Source organism: Heliconius melpomene, chromosome 13 (assembly GCF_056956725.1).
Source record: "Heliconius melpomene rosina isolate 202511_hmr_F chromosome 13, ASM5695672v1, whole genome shotgun sequence".
Lineage (NCBI taxonomy): Eukaryota > Metazoa > Arthropoda > Insecta > Lepidoptera > Nymphalidae > Heliconius > Heliconius melpomene.
In genome coordinates this window covers 14,833,470-14,853,597 of record NC_140401.1, presented here as the reverse complement: position 1 = coordinate 14,853,597, position 20,128 = coordinate 14,833,470, and the positions used below count along the sequence as shown (strand labels likewise).

The window sequence follows — 20,128 nt, the reverse complement described above, 5'->3', positions numbered from 1 at the left end:
TAAATCTTCACATTCCTCTCTTTTAACATGATATTTAAAAATATAAAATATATGTAAATAAATTAAATTGTTAAATATCTCGTAAAAATATTTTTGGCAATTATTTTTATATATAAAAAAATTAAATCATTTTTATAAATCTTAATACAAAAATTTAATCACTTGTAAGATGATTTAATCTCTAGGAAATCGTTGAATTATTTGACATTTATTGTAAGAAATTTTAAATAAAAACTTTTTTGAAGTCTCTTTACAGATAACAACTAAATTTAAACTTAATTGCAGTTTATCGTCTATTTTATATAATTTATGACGAGACCCCTGTGGTGCAGTGGAACAGTGACGGTAACCGTGACAGTACTGAACTCGATCTCTACTATGTTTAATGTCTTTCTCTAACAAGAGTAAGCTCGGCGTTGCATTCCGCTACTTCTTCCAATTCAATTTTTACATCAAAAGTATATAGGAAGGAAGGGATATCTTAAGAGCTGCTACGTAAATGATTAAAGTATTCCCTTTTGACAAAAAAATATTCCCTTTTAAATATTTATGAACCATACAGGTATACTAAAGTCGTTCCATTGAAACGCACATATCTTTAAGATATATTATTATAAATGTACTAAGAATCTGTCTATAAATTAAGAACATTTACAACGAAGGAGTTAAATGTATTGTGTTATGTTACGAAATATGCTTTGTTTCTTCTACTTGAAAATACTATGAAGTGATAAAATGTATAGAAATCATAAGTATTTTACGATAAATGCAATTCGCACTCTGTTGTTACTAACAAGCTGAAAACAATGTATTCAGCAATAAAATTTATATGTTATACAGATAAGCATTTTTTCCAAATCTTAATCACGCATTTCATTATATAGGAATATTTTTACCTTTTTTACAAGTCTACAAATAAAATAAAAATATATAATTTTTTTTAGTTTTATAGAATTATAATAGGGTAGATAGAACCTATTGTTGAGACAGTCAAAATATATGTACGATCATACATACGAGTATAAGTACAGTCTAAATTGTCAGCGTATAATTGACAAAAAATATCTTTGAATTAATGGACGAATTGTATTTTGTATAATCCGTAACTCTGAGTGAGATAAGAGAGTAAAACTTTAAATATTTTTGTATAAAAACGTAAAGAATTTGTAATATTTTATTATACATAAAACAAAAATAAATATTTTTAATATTTTAATGAAAGTTGCAATTGTCGTGAGGTTATTGTGGCGCAGGGGATCTCAATTGTTCGAAATAACATAAAACAATTAGATTATCTATATTTTAATGTAACTTATTATATGTCATAAAAAATATATAAAAATATAGATACTGTAGTTTGTATAAATTAAAGTCAGCTATATGTATAATTTTATATTTAAAAAGTTACCAAAAAAATTATGTGATTTTTAATAACTAAGACATTAGTCATTTAAGACAATTTAATTACCCTATGCGCAAAGCATTACTCTAAGCGTAATTTTCATTTAAACTTGTATTCATTTAAAAAATAGTTAAATGTAACTGTCGATTTCAATAGATACATCCCGTCAGGATCTCAATTGTTCGACGTAGATGTGAGATGAGGCTATATAAGAGCTTTCTCTCGCGATGCGCTTGAGTCCCACTTAGGCGCAGGTCGCACTCTGACAGCGTTGTGTTTGTGTCGTGTCGTGATCATATATATTTTTTTCTTTTTGCAGGGTAAGTATATTTTATATATATATAAATGTATGTATGTTCGTATATTTTTTTTATATTGATTATTTTTTGTATTTAAAAAAGAGTTTTAGTTAGTAAATTGTAGAGTTTTATGTTATTTATTTAAATATCACAATGCATTTTTGTTTTTAGTAATTATTTTTAATGTTATATTAATAAATGGTAACAGTAAAATATCAGCAAATTTGTTATTACTTATATATTTTTTATTGTAGAAATAAATATAATTTACCATTTTTTATGAAAAAGAACAAAAATTATTCGGACACTTAATATTTGTTATAATCTAACTACAGAATTATCTAATTACTAATTATCGCATATCTTTTACTCTAAGGTTTAACCGCATCTTAGATTGTAGAAGAAAAGACATCAACGCGTTTCGCGGTTATTGTTAAGATTCGCGATCGCGATTTGAAATGCATATAAATACCTTAGATATTATATATGTATTTATAAATATACAAAAATTGAATACAATATTATTAGTAGCTCTCAAGCAAAAAAAAATTAAAGTCTACTTATTTTTAATGTTTTGTAAGGTCATATTATTTAATGCCTGAACATCAATTAATATTGAATTATTTTTATATTTAACAAGTAGTTTATGAAGTATATTACAAAATAAATTATATAATATGATAGATAAATGAAGTATAAATAGAATAAATTTACTTTTGAAATGAATGTTCTAAAATTGCATCTAAAATTTCATTTAGAAATTCCCAAATTCATTTAAAAATGCATATATATGTTTATAATGCAGCGTAACACTTAGCTACAATTACATAGAAGAACCTAACTGGGACATTCGCTAAATGTTAAAGCTTTAGTCATTTACTATTTAACATATCGCTGTGAACGATGACATAAAGGTTGAATAGGATGCGTTTGTTACAGTATAGTTCAAATAAGATAAATATTTTTGTAATATTAATTAGGAACTTTACTTATTACTTTTTTTATTTAAAATATACATTTCTGTATATAATATATTTATTTTAATGATTTCTTATAAAATTATTCTATGCCTTTCCCTCTGAGAATATGTGTACAAAGTTTCATGACAATCAAATGTGTAGTTTTTCACATTTATACTATTAATATAATTATACTATAATTATATTTTAAAATCTATACATATTACAATATTATTATTACTTAAATTAAATTAATTTTATAATTTTTTTTATCAATTAAACGGTTCTTCTATGAAATAACAAAAGATCATTCTGAAGTCAGTACATCCTTCACATTAATGCATGTCGTACTTACCTAAATGCCCTTATAAAGGAGCATGATTACAATCCCTACGTTCCGATGCCAGCTGCATAGCTCATTGTCTTATTTTAATTTGTGCATTTAATTTTTATGTGACTGCAATATATTAATTTAGTACATTGATTTTTTTAATGAAATATATAGTATGTATTTAATTTTAATTAAAATATTTATTTCTCAGTTAAAATGTTGTCGCATAGCAACTACTACTATCTACTACCTGTATACTAAAATTAAACAAAGGCGTATCGAAACTGGCTTCGATATTAATGTTAAAATCGTCGGTGTGACTTACAAAATCGTTAAAAATATTATTTTAGTATAAATTTCATCACCGTACATATGAAATATGCTATTCACATTCAAATTTTAAAAAAAGTTAAAATTTTTATTAATTTTTTATAAAAAATTCGAGAATCTCGTATCTTATGTTAACATACTTAGTACTAACGAGACAATTGATGTCGAGTTTCGGAACCCAACACCGTGCAATAGACACAGTATTAAATGTATATGTTACTTTATTTTATAAAAACTTTATTATTTATACCTAATTGAAACTAGTTTTGTCGAATGTAGTGATGACATCCTGCCCTTTATAGTTTACAATCCCTGAACATTCCAATCGTTTGAACAAAGTTAAAATTAAATAATTTTACTACTAAATATTCTTTAATAAATAAATATTTTTTTAGTTTTTCCGTATCAAAAATGTAAAACATAATTAATTTTAATTCTAAAAAAATCCATTAAATATTCCAAAATGACAAATTATGCTAATTTATGTACAACCTAAGCGTCGCCTAGTGACTTTGACTGACATCGATGTGACCTAAGCTAGGCCGAATAACCTTGTATTAACATATTTTACATGAATATTAAAAAGAGCATTTTAATATTCCAAACTGAATTAAATAATATTTGCTATCATTATAAATATATCAACAATTTCATTAAGAATTTAATTTTCATTATGTAGCAAACACAGTAAATCGCTTCGAGTTACTTATACCCTACAAATTTACAAGACTTATATACAGAATAATAACAATTATTTATTATAATTGTTCTAAAGAGTAAAGTAAAAACATTTCACAAAGAGAAATTTCATTACTATGTAAATTGTAACGAATTAAGTCTTGTATGGCGTTCTTAGTAACATAACTGATTTCATTAACATAAATTATGCAAATAGGTTCAATTTTGGAAGATATGAACAGGTTCCTATTTTTTACTATAACCGTCGATAATAATCTTTAAGGTCCTTAGTAACACAAATAATACGTATATTTAATTTTTATACAATTTTCAGTATTTTTAAATATTGTGTAGCCTATATGCATCTAAAGGAATTAACAGAATATCTTTTTTTTTCACCCGAATAAGACACGGGGTTGAGTTTCGCCACTCATCACAAGCAATGTCTTGAAATTTTGACGTAAGTAGTATAGAAGTGACCACTAGTCCATTATAAAACTACTAAAACTCGATTATAGTCATTTAATTTACATATCTGATCAAATAATTGTTTGCTTGTGGCAAAGTCTCAAAAATTTTTCCTTGTATTTTAATTAAATTTTGAACATATTTCACAAATATTTTTTTTTTATTTTATTTTTATTGTTGATAGGCAAGCATTTGTCCGCTATCTCACCTGGTGGTAAGTGACGATGCGGACGAAGGTGGAGCATGCTTGCCTAGGTAGTACCTATTCACTCGTTCCTTAAAGAGGGCCAGGTTATACTTGTCGGGGAACAGTTCAGCAGGCAGGAAGTTCCACGCGCTGCGTACGAAAAGATGGTATATCGACGACGTATGGGTGAAATCCCTGCCTACGTCTACTAGAAAGGAGAAGAGGGTATTAAGTCATGCAGCGCTGCTGCACTCCGAAATGTACCCTGTAGAAAATCGTCAGGCAAGCTACTTTTCGGCGATGCTCAAGGCTTTGCAGCTTTGCCTCAACAATCGCTGAATTGCCAATGAGCTTCTTGGCGCGATTTTCAATCGAGTCTAAGGTCGCTAGCTGATATTTAGCAGATCCGTCCCATGTCCCATATACAGATGTCTTCCAGTAAAGATATTGTGAAAATTAAATAAATAGATAAAACATAATCTAGGTTCACTAGGTTCCCCCTGCCTACCGTACGGAGATGATGCATCAAAAACAAGAACAACTTTTTTAAACAAAAATCACTAAAACATTCTAAAAATAGATATTCGAATAACTATGTTAAATTATTGTAAACAAGCACAAAGATGACAGTAAACCACTTATTCAATTAGTACATTCGTACATTTAGATGTTAATTTGTAGCAGAGGTCAGAAGTCACTGTAATAGAGCCGTTCTCCTAAATTTTGTAATATAATATTATTGCAAGTTTGTATGGTTTGTGTACTAAAAAACAATAATCTATATATATATTTTTTTCATAGTGCAACCTAATGTCACGACACTCCGTTATGAACACTCCGCTAGTGTATTTATAGCTACTTTAAATATTATTTATTGCACTTATTAATAACAAATAATAATAAACCACAGATATGGTACACTGATGAAATAAAAAGAGCATAACAATTAAGCTGGTAAAATATAGTATATCAATTTATTGAATTTTTTTATGGATTTATTTTACAATCTCAATTTCACATTCTCAACGAAGTATCTCATGAAATTTACAAGGTCAGAAAAAAAAAACAAATAATACTTTACGCTCTTTTACTTATTTTCTGTTTATTTTGAAAACCTGGTGAAATGTAGAGCTTAACGCCACGATTTTTCAGAATTGCCCTAACATCAACACTTTTAATGTAAATATTATTTTAAGAAGAATTCAAAATACAAAAGTAAAATATATATTCATATACGAAGCAAGAACCTTGTTAATATTTCCATATGTAAAATATACTAAAACTCCAAAACATATAAATATTCATATTGAATTAATTAATATCATAGATTCAATACATAATGTTCTTAGCCCGAATAAAGTTTGTAATCTTTAAAAAAAAAACTACTGTCCAACACATTAATGTCAGAGGTCGGACGGCGAAAGCGATGTTACGTGTAAATTGCGAAACACGTTACATTGCCTTACAATGCATAGACAGGTCACTGGCTAGCATCGATGTAAAGATAAGATTATTATTAAAAACTCGGTTTCTTCGTTCTTCTCGGGCAGCACGATATATGGGAAGATCTATAATGTTAACACACTCTGTTTCCCATTTTCCTTCTAATTTTCGAGATATTATGTGTTTTTTTATAAGTAATTAGACAAGGTAAAAAAATATTGTAAAAAAAAATAAAATTGTAAAAGGCAGTATCTGTACTATCCATCCCCCACTTTCACCCCAATTTACGAGATATGTGGCGGAACTTAACGCTACACCAACGCCAGAACTAATATAAATAATATCTAATTATAAATTTCCATTGTAATAATATTAAAAAAATAAAATAAAGTCTTTTATAGTACCTATATAAGGTATTTTATTATATAGAATACATGGTTATAAATAGAATAACTTTAAAAAAAATAAAGTTTAAATATGTAGTAAAATGAATACAATAAACTTAAATTATCTTTTGATCGGTATATTTTAAAAATGAACTGTGACATTTTAAATGCAGGTAAACGAGTATTCTTATATACATTATAGTTATATTTATTTTATTTTTGTAAAAATAACTATAATCATTAAAATAACCTGATCACTTCTGAGAAACTTAAAACGTGCGTGGATATAACTAATATTTTAATCTTTATACCTGAAAATGGATACCTAAAAAATGTCAACCCTTCTTTTATTACATTTCTACACATAAGTAGAAAATCACTTAAAATTAGCTTCCATTATATTGTGTACTGAGTGGTTGAAACAAGAAAAATGCAAATATTTGAAATATAAGGATCCCTATATATAATTCGAACTCACAACTATCGTCTGATATCAAGCACATTCCAAATGCGCTGTAACGTTTAAATAACATTACTTCATAGTTGATGAGTCGTTTGACATTTATCTTGCCTTTCTCTCTAATTGCATAAATTTTTAGCTAATATAACAGCACTCGATAGTCGTCGGTTCAAATCTTACAATGTAATTTTAACAACATTATTGTTGTTATCAGTAAGTTACTTAAAAAAATTTTGAAATTTTCAAAAATTATAGTTTTTAACATGGATGTAACAACAAAATATACCTAGCCAAATATAAAAAGTAAAAGTAAACACAAATTTTCATCATCAAATTGGCATCTTTCCGTTCGTGACCTGCCGTTCTGCCATTGATGAACAAAACAAATCGAATGTCTAAGCTGGAAGTGTGTAAGTGGGTCGTCTTCCGTGAGAACCCTCTGAACAATGCTCGACAGCGTAGAAGAATCTTTGAAATATTTAAATCGCTGCCTTACAATTTGAAATATTATTTAAAAATGTTATCTAACTTGTAATTTTATTGGATATCTTATCTCATGTGAAAATTACTAAATTAATAGTTGCGTTGAACTCTGTAATGGCGCAAGTGGGATATGTTTAAATATTATACGTAAAGGTTTTGAGTTCAAAGCCTCGCTTAAGTAATGTCTCTGAAAGCCTTTCGATAGACAAAATGCTGCGTTGGGTTCCACTAGTCAACAATTATGCCATATATATGTATCTACAATGAGTGGACAGTGGAGAAAGAATTATAACGTTAAAACTCATGTAAAAACACGTGTTACATAAATTATTCGATAGTATTTTCTTATGATAAATATTTCACGTGAATGAGTCATTCACATATTCGTAGTAACGAAAGGAAAAGTCGATTATGGAATTATAAACAGGTTTGGAATGACACTACAGACTAGTAAGGCTTCAATTTGCTAACGATAAATGAATATAGAAATAATTAAGAGTAACTATTCAATTTTATTGTTAAGGATGATAGGTTGGTGGTTGTGGATTCAATTTCATCCCGTATATGGAAAGGCAAAAGGCCAAAGCAGAGGAAACATGGGAACCTGGTGTTAGGACACTCCATATCTATTAAGGCACTTCCACATTCCATTCTCCACTTTCCGCTGAATTCTGGAGGCTTTGTGAGTCGAGTAGCGGAACTTAACGCATACTTTGCTTCGTTATTACAGCGAAGAAATGAAAATATTAAATATATCATTCCCGAGTGGAAATGGAACCTACAACCGCCTGCCTTTCAATTTTAAAGTGAAAAAGATTAGTACAGGGCCTCTTACATAATTAAATATCGGAAACTGAATGATTTTACCAATATTACAATACTAAGGATAAGAAAAGTTTATTATCTATAGCTATCTTTACTAACAGAGTAGGTAAAAATATAGATTCTAAATGCATTTATAATAAAGATGTCAGTTAACAACCGCGTAATTGATCTGACAGCCATATAAGCTTTCGATAGATCATTTGTGATGATGATGTTTTGATGGATTTATGTTTACAAGCACTCGCTATAGAAATAATAGAAGCAAACACACTGCAGGAGGTCGTGAGTTTAAATCTCTATAGGTCATCATTTTAATATTGGTTAGTTCAAACACAATTTTGCATGTACCAAGGGATGAACAGTTATAATTTTTTTTGTCTTGAATATATTTTATTGAAAAAATCAGGGGGAAATGGAGAGCGGAGTGTCTTAATAATAAGTTCTCTGTCTCTCTTACTTTTTTCATTAGAATATGAAAAGAAGAAATATTGTATTTTAAACCAAAGCTTATTAATGAGTTAGTTACTTGTAAAGACAGTGTCTTTATCCAAAAAAAGCTTTAAATAAAATTTTAATATAATAAAATTTACTTATATTCTATAAAAAAAATATCCTTCAAAATCTAATCCTCGCAAAGTAATTAAGAACTCCTCCTCCTCCTCCTAAGACCTTCCACAGAGGCATATATCACATAAATTGCACAAATACAAGAATGCTTACTCAATTAACTTTTAAAATGTTACAACATATCTATTTTCATATAAACCGCATGTGGCTTTAGCTATAAAAACCATCATCGTTAAATTCGTTTCATAATAAACTATCGATACCAAATTATGCCTTATATAGCTTTATTTCAATGGTGATGTATAATTATTTTTAGTTTATTGCCGACATTTTGCCATAGCTTTTGTTCATCTCTTTGACACATTCGTGATAATAATATATATAATTTAATATGGAAGTATGATTAATTAACATATAAAGACATTTCAAAATATGTTATCATTTGAGCTCTACAAAGAAATAGATTTTTAAAATCAGTAGTGATCTTTGAATATTTTAAAATTAATAATTATTTTATAAATATAGATTAAAAATTTAAAACATTATGAGACAGTGGTTCAAGGTTTTTAACTATAACCCATTCGTATTAAAAAAATATAACAAAGTTTGCATTTGAACCCATACAATTGCTTACCATATTGAATTTACAACAATCAAGTTACCTTACAATACAATACAAGCGTGAGAATATTACTAATTCGTTAATAATGGCAGTTGCCCCATTGCTGTGATTTAGAGTGAAAAATAACATTTCTTATCTCGACAAAGACTAATTTAAACACAGAACATAAAGTATAATGGAGAAATATCTACCTAAATACATATAAATTAATTAAACTTTTTTATACAATTAGAAGCTCATGATGATGTAGAGGTACAAACGATCAACTTTAAGCACGACAGTTCCGCCACTAAGCCTAATGCCTCCAAGATTTGGCGGAAAATGGGGAGCGAAGTGTCTAAACACTGCAGCGGTATATAAAGCTGAAGATATAAATATAATAAGAGTTTAAAGCGCCATACACAATAAATGATATTATTCCCATACATCGCGACACATAATTTTCTTATGTTAATATTATTTTTAAAGTATTTTAAAAATTGTAGTAACGTTTCCACTTAAACAACACTTTTGTATGTTGTGCCCTCGTGGTCAAATGGCAATAACTAAGAATTGTGTATGACCCATGCCAAGTATTCGAGGCAAGTTTGACCGCAAGTACACTTATAGGAAGGTTACTTTGACACCATTAACGTGATGTAATACAGCCTAAATACAGCCTCCTTCGATAAATGGAATATCCAACTCAAAAATAAGTTTTCAATGAAATAATCATAAGCTTTATTGTATTAGTATAGATAGCGCCTTTAGATTAAATAAAAAAAATAAAGTTTAATATTTTTTAATAACAATTTTATTATAGTTATCTAACTTACAATCTAATTAATAGATCTACTAAGAACCACAGAACACTATCGTCGTACCAAAACGTCTGTTAAATTTGCATTACAAATTAGACTATTACAAATGATGATACGTATGTTATGGAAAGAATCGCTTTAGGTTATACTATTATATCATCATAATAGATTACATTCATTTTTCATTTTTCAATACCCAAATGAGATAGAGTTGGCAAATTAATAAACATGTTTTTACCTTCACGCTGTAACCCGCACATAGCATACCCTGCAGAGGGAACCTAAACTAGTCAAGGTACCATTCAACAATTTCCTATTTTTAAAATGTATGTTAAAAAGGGAAAAAAAGAATTAAGATTCTGACTGCAAAATAAGTTTTAAAATTATAATAAAACTACAGTTAACCAAGCTTTACGTCAGACAAAAAATAGCAGTTCCTATAGTTATGAAAACAATTTAAAATCTAATTTATTAAAATTTAAACATCTGCTTACGCATTCTATTTTAAAGTATAATATATTGACTTCCATATATGGCTATAGTTGTTTAATTCGTCAAGGTGTATATTGTGCATATATTATAGTAGTCGTTGATGTTCATTGGGTCAATCCTAAAACGGAAGCATGTTTTAAATTTTAAATATTTTTTTCCTTATTTGTCTCTTTACCTAACACGAGTTTTTCTAATAAGAATAATCTCTTAAGAATTGAGTTGGTTAGTAATAAGTTTAATTGTATTATACAAGCATTATTAACATATAGAGATCATAATAGCAAAGCGGGATTGTCTTACTGTTAACATAGGTTCAATTCCAACAACCTATGAGTTATTTTTATTTCTCTGCACTAGTATGAAAAAACGCTATAATCATAATATGTAGTATTCGGACGACGTGAATAGAGGAGCATCTCAACAGTAGATTTTCTCATTCTCATTTTCCCATTTTTCGCAGAATTTTCAAGACATTTTGTTTTCAACCCCGTGCTTTGCCTCGTTACTTTCATTGCCCCGAGTGGATATCGAACCCGTAACCGTAGCGTTTCAGCGTCTACAGACAGTTATATTCATATTATAATGATGAATGATGTAAGGACGTCTGCTAATATATTAATTATTAATATACAATATATTAAATTAAAGCAATAAAATGTGTCGAATTTTATGTATTATATGACTATTAGTTAAATTTGCATTTGTTACGAAACCAATTTGATCAATTCACTCTTTTGTTTATAAATTGCATTTTAATAATTAGAATAAATCACCAATTTAAACTAATATTAATAAATGTATAAAAATAAAGGTTTATTTATTAATTTTCTTCATATTTTTAAAATATTTTTCTTAATTAAAATAAATAGACCGAGATTACTTCAGATGAGTTCAATTGTGATGTTTAAGCGAATGTTAATGTTAGTTGACGTAAGCGGCTAGGCGTCAAAACAAACGCTACGATTCGTCTCGCACATCTCTTTAAAAGCGAAAGTGACACAAATACGTAACATTATGCGCCCCCAGTAACAGAGTGTTTTATACTTAATTGGGGAAAGAAAATTCACTAAATAATTTAGTACTAGTTTTCATTATAAACATGATAATAATGTTTTGGCCAAATACTTAGGAGATTTCTTTTGTTCATATACTCGTTTCGATACTATAATTAAATAAACAATCTAAATATTAAATTAATATTCATATGTAAACTTTGTTCACGTTTATACCTAAACTGTGACCTTTCTGCCCATACATTTTAAAAATATAAAAATACAAGCATTACTACAAATTGAAATACACCTTCGAATAGTCTGGTGCCCACCCTAGAAATTTTATTACGAATAATATTATTCTTATATGAATCCCTTTTGCACTGCCATAGGTCAACGCTATATATTAAATAACAGTAAATTTATATATACAACAGAGTAATACAAATTATATGTTAGAAACTTTCCATTTTCATAGTAAACGCTTTAAGAACACACATTCCTATAATTATAATTACCCAGCAAGAATTACGTAGCGTAAATATCTTTTATTAAGGTATTAAAAGATAGACAGAGCATTGTAGTATAATGCCATCGAAGTCAGTTCGAATTCCGAAGGAATTTTCATTCACTACACTAATGACTTTTAGACCCGTATTTATATGTTGCTGTCAACTCTGAGATCGATCTTGAGATGCCCTTTTCAATCATAAATAATTAAAATTGCACCTGAAGATCGCTCTCTAGATTAATTTCGGAGTTAAGAGCGGTTTATAACCGCATTAAAGTGTGACGTTAAGTTCCGCCATCCCAGACTGACTGTGACTTAAACACTTAAGGATTAATTGATAACTTTAAATAATTTAAGATCTCTTCATAGTTTGAATAGTAAATGAAAAAAAGTGACAATCTATAAAAGAATAGTTTTTAAAATAATTTTATAATATATCTTATTTATAGATAAATATCTATAATATTTTACAAATTACTTTTAATTGTGAATAGAAAACTCTTTTTCATTTGTCATGTCAAACAGTAAAACTTGCTTGTATGCTACCGCATCTATCTACAAAGTCAACATACGCTAACGTAATATTAAAAAGTGTGTCATAGTTAAAGGTTATTAGTTATCGCTTAAAGGAAGTAACTATCTAAATAAGGAAAAACTTGGCCTAAAGATGTCTTAACAGCTTGCGATATCGTATTCCATAACTCAGTAACTTAAAAAGTATAAAATTGAGTTATAAAATACGGTTTTAGATTATAGTTTCGGCGGTTAGTTAGAGGTTTTTATTATTAAAAATATATATATTCTGTTTTTTATTTATTATAGTCAATGTACCTACTTTGTTTAATGATAACAGAAAAACAATAATATAAATAAGTATTTATTATTTTCATTTCGTCTCTCTAGTAATGAGGCAAAGCGTGGTGTTAACACGGTATGCATCAAGTATTCCGCGAAAAATCGATTTGGCGACGTAGAGTTCAGGAAAACCACACATCTAGAGGCGTTTACTTGATTTATTTTGTTAATTATCTTACGGGAACAACATTTTATTTTAATTAAATCATTAGTTTTCTACATTATTCCAAATTTTTACATTTAAATCGCAAGAAATCTAAAATAATAAAGTATGGGTTAGTCTACTTGTTCTTAGACTCATAATTACATAATATCAGTATAGATAATAGAAGAGGTTCCGTTAGTTTGACCCGAAATTGCTTGAACACGCCGTACTCTCATAATTTCCGTCTTATTACAAACAATTTGTACATTCTCAATAATATTATTAAATAAAGAGTAGATAGAGAAAGAAGAGAGAAGACAGAGAGAGAGATAGAAGACATTATAGACACAATTCAACAGATAATTCACATTTTCATCATATCATGTTAACTTTAAACTAGGCAATAGGTCAAATATATAAACAACATGTTAAAGTGAGTACCTATCGTAAAATTCATATACGCCTATTGTTTCTACTAATAGTTATGCTGCGTTTGCATCATCGCTGCCACATGTGAATATATTCGCACAAAACGGCAAAACGTTCATAGTTCGTATTGAAATTGCAATTTTGTATTGTAACTTATTGTATTGTTGTACCTGTTAAAATTGGACACATCTTAGTTCGGTGATTGACTTGTAGATTTATGCTTTATTGAATTCGAGTTAATTCTTTTCAGCTTCACGTCCTCTTGGATATAACGGGGTAGGCAGAGGGAGGGAGCCCAATGTTGGGGAGGAGGGAGGTGTTAAGACACTCCTTTGAAGTGAAAATATTGAATAATTTATTCATTTTGTGGGAATCGAACCCACACCGTTTATGGTCACACGCTATACTTTTTTATTAAATTTAATCTCAGTTCTTACATAACACAATTTTTTCACATATATACTGTCTTGACAACTACTAATACCACGTCTATACAAAACAGTATTGATTATACCTGGAAACTATTGAACGAGACGACACTAGGTCTTATGTCATTCTCTAAATAGAGAGAAATTTAATGGTCGCTCATTTGGTAAGACCGATTCATCCTTTTACAAAGTTAGATGTAACATTTATTAAAATAACGTTAGCTATTCAAATGTCTTTAACAACCAAAAGTGTCGTGCTAATTGTAGAACTACAACTTTGTAATTAGCTCGTAAATACTTATTTTTTAGTGCCTAATTATGGTTAAAAATAAGGAATTTTCTTTATTTATCATTAACAATAAATATATGATTAAAAGTAATGATGATAATGTTTGGTATGCCTTATTTAATGAAATATTTCTTTATTATTATATAGGGTTTAGGTTTATATTTAGTAGTTCTGATTCTACTTTTAAATTTATTAAAGCTTGAATCATTTTTAATATGAATGAATGAAGCCAAGAAGGTTTTTTTATGCATAACCACCTAGACTTTTAAAAAATTAAGTTTTAATTCTTCTTACTCATATAAACGAAACTTAAGATTAGTGTTTTTGACAAACAGGTGTACATATTATAGTAAAGAAAAAAGAAACGAATATATCAATTACAATAACTCCATAGAAAATAATATAAGTAAACAAAATTATCAAGAAATTTTCAGCCACTTTCTACTACAATAAACAAATTCTATAGAAAGTTCCTTATAGAAAGTCAAGTTCAGCTTGAGACCTCGACCTAGAGACCTATAATTGGCATGAAAATTTATAATTATTCTCTTGCATGGATGAAGGGGTCAATACCATAAGTCACTATGGCATTCATTTCTACTTTTTAAAAAACCACATGCTTTCACCATGAGAATAAATATAAAGAATGCATAAATAAGGCAATTATGGGATATCATTATTATTGAGAGTCTTTGTTATAGATGGAGAAGAGAGTTTCAAGTCTACTTGCTATATATATAATATCATACAAAAAAATATTTTATTCATAAATAAAGTTACTTGTTCTGTATTTCTCGACCACACGGATATAAATATACTTATAAAAATGCCACAAATATCTACGCTCCTCAGTTTAACACTTACAATTTACATAGTAAATATTACTATTACAATATATGCGAATTATAAATACAATAATATGATATTTCCATACTAATATTAGCTAAATGATGTAAATACAGTAATGACACAGTTTAGCAAACTAATTAACCTTTCGAAAATTCTATTTTAAAGTATAATATATTGACTTCCATATATGGCTATAGTTGTTTAATTCGTCAAGGTGTATATTGTGCATATATTATAGTAGTCGTTGATGTTCATTGGGTCAATCCTAAAACGGAAGCATGTTTTAAATTTTAAATATTTTTTTCCTTATTTGTCTCTTTACCTAACACGAGTTTTTCTAATAAGAATAATCTCTTAAGAATTGAGTTGGTTAGTGATAAGTATAATTGTATTATACAAGCATTATTCACCTATAGAGATCATAATAGCAAAGCGGGATTGTCTTACTATTACTATACGTTCAATTCCAACAACCTACGAGTTATTTTTATTTCTCTGCACTTGTATGAAAAAACGCTATAATCATAATATCTAGTATTCGGACGAAGTGAATAGAAGGTTCAACACTCAACACTAGGTTTTCTCATTCTTATTTTCCTATTTTCCGCAGAATTCTCAAGACATTGTGTTTTCAACCCCGCGCTTTGCCTCGTTACTTACATTCCCTCGAATGGATATCGAACCCATAACCGTAGCGTTTCAGCGTCTACAGACAGTTATATTCATATTATAATGATGAATGACGTAAGGACGTCTGCTAATATATTAATTATTAATATACAATATATTAAATTAAAGCAATAAAATGTGTCGAATTTTATGTATTATATTACTATTAGTTAACTCATAATTTCCGTCTTATTACAAACTATTTGTACATTCTCAATAATATTATTAAAGAGAGAGAAGATAGAGAGAGAGAGAGAGAGAAGACATTATAGACACTATTTAACAGATAATTAACATTTTCATCATATCATGTTAACTTTAAACTAGGCAATAGGTCAAATATATAAACAAGTTAAAGTGCCCTATCGTAAAATTCATATACGCCTATTGTTTCTACTAATAGCTATGCTGCGTTTGCATCATCGCTGCCACATGTGAATATATTCATACAAAACTGCAAAACGTTCATAGTTCGTATTGAAATTGCAATTTTGTATTGTAACTTATTATTGTTTTAACTGTTAAAATTTGACACACCTTAGTTCGGTGATTGACTTGTAGATTTATGCTTCATTGAATTCGAGTATTATTCAGCTTCACGCCCTATCTTGGATATAGCGGGGTAGGCAGAGGGAGGGAGCCCAATGTTGGGGAGGAGGGAGGTGTTAAGACACTCCTTTGAAGTGAAAATATTGAATTAATGTGGTGTCGTGGGACACCAGGTAGGAACGAAGTTCCTTCGGCTAATGTAGAATCGACACAAATTGCAAAAAAAGTCGTGCTCAATTTTATGTAGGTTTTCTTGATTTTTCTCTTAAATTTTGCTGATTAGTTTTTATTTAAGTACAAGAAAGTATTTAGGAAAATCAGTATTTTAGGAAATAATAAATTACTTAAAATAAAAAAACATCGTAATTCAAATTATCAACTAAAATAACAAAATATATCTCTTTATTTTTGTTTGACAACATAAAATTACATAGAAATAGAATAGAAAAATAGAAATAAAAATAATTTTAACTCTCATCCCTTCTCTTTCTATTACCACTCCACCCCAAAAGAAAGAGGGAGAAAGAGAAAGCTTTTATACACTACTCGTCTGTGTATGCGACTGTCGCGCCTGTGCACGTCTCATTTAACGGTTTTATTCCACGCATTTTTCGTACGGTTTTACTATCACATTTTTTTCAGTTCGGTCACGCAGCGAAATCCCTATTACTTCTAAGCCTGCCGTAAGGAACTTCGTTCCAATAATTTATTCATTTTGTGGGAATCGAACTCACACCGTTTATGGTCACACGATATACTTTTTTACTAAATTTAATCTTAGTTCTTACATAACACATTTTTTTCACATTAATACTGTCTTGACAACTACTAATACAACGTCTTTACAAAACAGTATTGATTATACCTGGAAACTATTGAACGAGACGACACTACGTCTTATGTCATTCTCTAAATAGAGAGAAATTTAATGGCCGCTCATTTGGTAAGACCGATTCATCCTTTTACAAAGTTGGATGTAACATATATTAAAATAACGTTAGCTATTCAAATGTTTTTAACAACCAAAAGTGCCGTGCTAATTGTAGAACTACAACTTTGTAATTAGTTGGAAAATACTTATTTTTTAGTGCCTAATTATGGTTAAAAATAAGAAATTATGTTTCTTTATTTATCATTAACAATAAATATGTGGTTAAAAGTAATGATGAAATGATAATGATTGGTATGCTTTGCTTAATGAAATATTTACATTAATTATTGTATAGGGTTTAGGGATATTTTGTAGTTCTGACTCTAGTTTTAAATTTATTAAAAGCTTGAATCATTTTTAATATGAATGAATAGAAGCCAAGAATTTTTTTTTATGCATAACCAACTAGACTTTTAAATAATTAAGTTTTAATTCTTAAACTTACTCATATAAACGAAACTTAAGATTAGTGTTTTTGATAAACAGGTGTACATATTATAGTAAAGAAAAAAGAAACGAACATATCAATTACAATAACTCCATAGAAAATAATATAAGTAAACAAAATTATTTTCAGCCACTTTCTACTACAATAAACAAATTCTATAGAAAGTTCCTCATAGAAAGTCAAGTTCAGCTTGAGAACTCGACCTAGAGACTTATAATTGGCATGAAAATTTATAATTATTCTCTTGCATGGATGAAGGGGTCAATACCATAAGTCAATATGGCATTCATTTCTACTTTTTAAAAAACCACATGCTTTCACCATGGGAATAAATATAAAGAATGCATAAATAAGGCAATTATGGGATATCATTATTATTGAGAGTCTTTGTTATAGATGGAGAAGAGAGTTTCAAGTCTACTTGCTATATATATAATATCATACAAAAAAATATTTTATTCATAAATAAAGTTACTTGTTCTGTATTTCTCGACCACACGGATATAAATATACTTATAAAAATGTCACAAATATCTACGCTCCTCAGTTTAACATTTACAATTTACATAGTAAATATTACTATTACAATATATGCGAATTATAAATACAATAATATGATATTTCCATACTAATATTAGCTAAATGATGTAAATACAGTAATGACACAGTTTAGCAAACTAATTAACCTTTCGAAAAGTTCGTTTGTGCTTGAGTTTCCCGATTGACAAGTGCTTTACACGGTTAAACATTGGTAATTTGTCTAAAGGAATTTGTAGATATATATTTATAATTTAAAATTATTATTGTTAATATTTCTTTTATATGTTACTTTGATTTCTTATTATCTAAGGTAACTTATTCTTTTATTAAGGTTTCATATGCATAAAACAAGACAAACAACAACAACAATTCTCTAAATTGGAAGAAGCAGTGTCTTAACACTACTTTGTCATTTATCACCCTGCTATATGTAACAGAAGCGCGAAGATCTGCATTTTTTTAAAAACATCAAATAAAATAAAAACAATATTGTAATTATTAGAGTTTCTAAGTAGTCTTCTAGTCTAAATTGTTTAATTACATCCATATAATACGACTGACAGACAGCACGTAGAGGAAATTACTTAAAGTTCCTATGAGAAAAGAAAAAACTGCGTTTTTATATTTTGCAGTCCTTATAAAAAAGCTAAGAGCGTCGACTTTACGTTATCAAGACGACACGGATTATAAAATAGAAAACATTTCCTTGACATAGTCTCAAGAATAGTTATTATTATACTATCTAAAATCTGATGGTACCCTAGTATCTGTCATCTCAGTACGTGGGGCTACTGTAAAACTACTGTCCACTTACTTAATGTTTACACAAATTAATTTGTTTAACGCATCTTAACTCATTTTGCAAGTATCGAAGAGTTACAAAATACCACCTTGTAGTTAGATGCTAATAGATGCTCTTAGAACGGCTCGCGCTCACTTTATTCATGAAATTTATTTATATAATTATCATGTTTATTTATATTGAAATTTCATTTTATTGTAAGAAATGATTCTGACATATTTTTAAAATATTTGTGGCAAGATTGAGTCCTTTTTTGTCATTAAACGGAACTTTTTTGCAATAAATTAAGATAGGTTCTTCCATTAATAAATAAATTATTTGGGATGATTCGGGATCTAGATTACCCATTGTACCATAGTATTTATTAGATTAAAATAAGCTTCAATTTTGTCTAAATGTACATATGTAGACTTAAGAGACCGTCTAACAAGATGTCAAAATGAAAAAGAATGATTTTTAATCTTATTTATTATATATATTTTTGATCTTTGACTTCTTTACGATCTATAAAAAAAACTCAAATGTTATAATTTCATTAAAAACGAATCTATCCACGGTCAAGAATACCTCGTGAACACCGAAAAGTAGCGTCCTTATTATTTTGACCTTACCAATACCTGTCTAAATCCATAAGCTATATAATGTAGTTTAAAAAAAACAAAGTCGCCTTGACGAAGAAGACGCTATTAACAAGAGCTTTTTAATTTATTTTTTTACATAATTTAATGATTAATAAAATTTAGAATAATAATACGCCGGTTTTTAAATTTTGGAACTTCGTTTACTGTACCTAACATAACAAACACACGCTTTGCCTTGAAATTTGGGCCGAAAATGAGGAACGGATTGCTCTAACACTAGGTTCCCATTTGAGGGAATGAAATATTTAATATTTTAATTTCCCTACTCTGGTAATGAAGCAAAGCCTCCAAAATTCAATGGAAAAGTAGGTTAGAATT

General features: G+C 28.4%; 1 protein-coding gene across 1 annotated transcript in view; it reads left to right on the top strand.

The window, feature by feature from the left end:
- Positions 1 to 1,648: 1,648 nt before the first annotated feature.
- Positions 1,649 to 20,128, top strand: part of LOC146533109 (uncharacterized) — a 43,665-nt gene continuing 25,185 nt past the window's right edge. The window contains exon 1 of the mRNA XM_085196673.1: positions 1,649 to 1,722. The gene's annotated coding sequence lies outside the window, so the exon portion shown is untranslated. The remainder of the gene's footprint in view (positions 1,723 to 20,128) is intronic.